This window comes from Suricata suricatta, chromosome 16 (assembly GCF_006229205.1).
Source record: "Suricata suricatta isolate VVHF042 chromosome 16, meerkat_22Aug2017_6uvM2_HiC, whole genome shotgun sequence".
In the NCBI taxonomy this organism is placed as follows: Eukaryota; Metazoa; Chordata; class Mammalia; order Carnivora; family Herpestidae; genus Suricata; species Suricata suricatta.
The window spans coordinates 49745298-49748913 of record NC_043715.1 but is presented as its reverse complement, the minus strand read 5'-3'; positions in this window follow the sequence as shown (position 1 = coordinate 49748913).

The window sequence follows — 3616 nt, the reverse complement described above, 5'->3', positions numbered from 1 at the left end:
CAGTCGGTTAAGTGGCCGGCTTCGGCTCAGGTCATGATCTCACAGTTCGTGGGTTCGAGCCCCGCGTCGGGCTCTGTGCTGACAGCTAGCTCAGAGCCTGGAGCCTGCTTCAGATTCTGTGTCTCCCTCTCTCTCTGACCCTCCCCTGCTCGCGCTGTCTCTCTCTGTCTCTCAAAAATAAATAAAAGACATAAAAAAATTAAAAAAAAAAGGAAACATAAAGTAGCTTTATGCCCAAGGTGATGGCCACAGATCAAGAATTGCATGATTGGGGGGCGGGTGGGGGGATTAAAAAAGAATTGCATGCTTGGGGCACCTGGGTCGCTCAGTTGGTTGAGCATCCAACTCCAGCTCCGGTCATGATCTCACAGTTTGTGAGTTCGAGCCCCGCAGTGGGTTCTGTGCTGACAGCTCAGAGCCTGGGTCCTCTTTTGGATTCTGTGTCTCCCCCTCTCTCTGCCCCTATCCTGTTCATGCTCTGTCTCTCTGTGTCTCTCAATAATAAAAAATGTTTAAAAATTAAAAAAAGGAGAGAGAGAGAATTGAATACCAACTGAGTCAGCCAGGCATCCCTGATGGGAACACAGACCTGCTCATGATCTCCCATAACAGCCACTTTCTGCTGTGTGACTCTGGGCAAGGAACTTCACCTCTCTGGGCGTCCATGTTTTTCTTGGTAAAATGAGGTAGATTTCCATCTAGAACACACCTCATAGCGTGGTGGAAAGCACTAAAGAAGTTCATCCGGAAGTTCCTGAGATGTTCTCAGGAGGTCTCCTAGGTCAGATGTGCACACCAAGACTTTTTTTCAGTCTTTTTTGCTTCATTCTGGCACCGGTGCCCAGTGGAATTTTCCAGAAGCTGCATGGCACGTGATATCGCCACGGGCCCCATGCAGGGGTGGCCTCAGGCCCCGGATGTCTTCTGTAATGCCGGACTTCACAGAAATTTGCGAGAGTGTGAAATAACGGCTCTCTCCTCACTAACATGTTTTGTATTGGAACATCTATTTTAAAACATATGTTATTAATGTTAATCTGTAATAGATTTTTTTGCTGCTGTTTCAAAATGAATGTTACCTATTTAAAAAATTCTCAGTCTCAATGTTGTAGCTTATAAAGCAAAAATAAAAGGTCTTTGGTCCTTCCTAAGGAGGTACCAAAACTCCTTTACCTATCTGCCTCTCACAGACACCGGTAGACTCCTGTGCACACCACTAGGGGTCTCAGTTTCCCATCTGTGAAATGGGCGGGCTGCCCTGTGGTACCTGCACTTTTCTGCAGCTCGGAAGCCACAGGTGGGAAGGAACAGGGTAGAGTCTGGGCCTGGGTGTGTAGCTGGGGGTCGGGGGGCTCCAGCTGGGAAGAGAGCATTTCATGAAGGGCTCTTGACAAAGGTTTGGGGAAATCCTGGAGCCCGGTGCAGCACCCAGCGCCGGCAAAGCAGGGACAAATTAGCGCCTGGGGCCCGAACGGGGAAGGGAGAGAGACGTCAGGGGCAATCAAGCAGTGCGGCGACTGAGACCTTCACGGTCTGGTGTCTAGCCCCCCAGCGCGGCCTCCCAACCACTCGGCTGCATTTGGCTGGCTCTTCCTCGCCTTCTCCCCACTTTCACTTTGAAGACATTGCTCAGTGAAGACACTGAAGGCCCGAGGCAGCTGGGCGGAAGAGATGGGGAAGAAGGGTATGTCCCCTTGTAAGGTAGTGAGCTCCCTGTCACCAGGGGAAATCAAGGAGAGGCACAAGGATTTTGGTGGACACTGAGAGTGGTGTGTGTGTGTGTGTGTGTGTGTGTGTGTGTGTGTGTGTTCCAATGACTTCTACTTCAACATTCTCTTTAAGTATCATGACCTAAGCTGAAGTTGGACACTTAACCGACTGACTGAGCCACCCAGGCGCCCCACTACTTAAGCATTCTTATTCTTCTGGCGCGCCTGGGTGGCTCAGTTGGTTGAGTGTCCAACTATTGACTTTGGCGCAGGTCATGATCTCACAGTTCATGGGTTCGGGCCCCGCGTTGGGCTCTGTGCTGACAGCTAGCTCAGAGCCTGGGGCCTTCTTCGGATTCTGTGTCTCCCTCTCTCTCTACCCCTCTCCTGCTCATGTTCTGTCTCTTTCTCTCTCTCTGTCTCAAAAATAAATAAACATTAAAAAAAAAGGTATCATTTTTCCTAGTTGGGAGACGGCGGGTGGAGAGCACAGTGTTAGGGAGGGGACTCCGTGGGCTTCAGTTCTAACTCCGGCTCCCCTTGCGGGAGCTTATTCCGCTTCCTTCCTCTCTGTGTTTCACTATCCTCATCTGTAAAATGGGGATAATCTAACAATACTTCCAAATAAACGAACAGCTGCCCGACACATTAATGTGACTCTCAGGACCGGAACATCAGCGAAATAAACAAGTGCTAGAAGGACGAAGACAGAATGAGTCCAGACAGGGGCCCGACAGACAGCCTATTACGCATCCCCGCTGGGGGTGTGATCTTGGGTTATAAAAGAATGATGAATAACAACTCAAGAGAATGATGAACAAGGGGCTGCTGGGTGACTCAGTGGGTGAGCTGTATGACTCCTGGTGTCGGCTCAGGTCAGGATCTCACGGACCCGAGTTCGAGCCCCACACCCGGCTCTGTGCTGACGGCTAGGAGCCTGGAGCCTGCTTCGGATTCTGGGTCTCCCTCTCTCTGCCCCTCCCCCCTTGTACACACTCTCTCTCTCTCCCTCCTTCCCTCCCTTCCTTTATCTCTCTCTAAAATGGATAAATGAACATTTTTTAAAAACTACAAAAAAAGATAAATGGGCGAGAAAAACAACAGGGCATTTCTTCTAGCTTTGTTTTCAGCATTCAATGAATTTATCCAACAAATATTTCCTGAGCCTCTATCAGCGCCATATGCTGAGCTCTGTGATCCAGACGAAAGTCCCGGACCTCCTGGGGCCAACCTGCATGCGCGTGACGTGCTCCAGGCTGTGGCACATGACAAGTGACTAACAAAATGTAGCCTTTGTCACTGAGTGAGCCTGCTGCACCCTTTTCTCCTGAGGTGTCAGAAAAGGGCTTCCGTAAATCTTGGCGTTCCTCAGCCTCATTCCTCCAAAAGCACTCTCGTTCACTTATTCATTCAACAAACAGGCATGAACAAACATGTATAATAACAAAAGACAAAACAAACAATCCCGGGCTATCAGATACTGTGAACAATGTTAAGAGATTAGTGCCAGGATGGGAAAAAATATGCGAACTATTGAAGAGACAATAGATGGAGATTTATACTAAATAAAGAGCTCTTAGCAAACAATAAGGAAAGACAGATGACCCAATACAGATCACTCATGGGAAAAATGGTCAATATGCACAAAGGCAAATCACAAAAGAAGTGTCATATTAGAAGATGCTAACCCCTAACAGTAATAAGAAAAGTTGAAAAAAATTTTACAGCCTATTGGCCACTGCTCTTTTTTTTTTTAACGTTTATTTATTTTTGAGATAGACACAGAGTGGGGGAGGGGCAGAGAGAGAGGGAGACATAGAATCCGCAGACAGGCTCCAGGCTCCAGGCTCAGCACAGAGCCCAGCCCAGGGCTCGAACCCATGAGCTGTGAGATCATGACCTGAGCT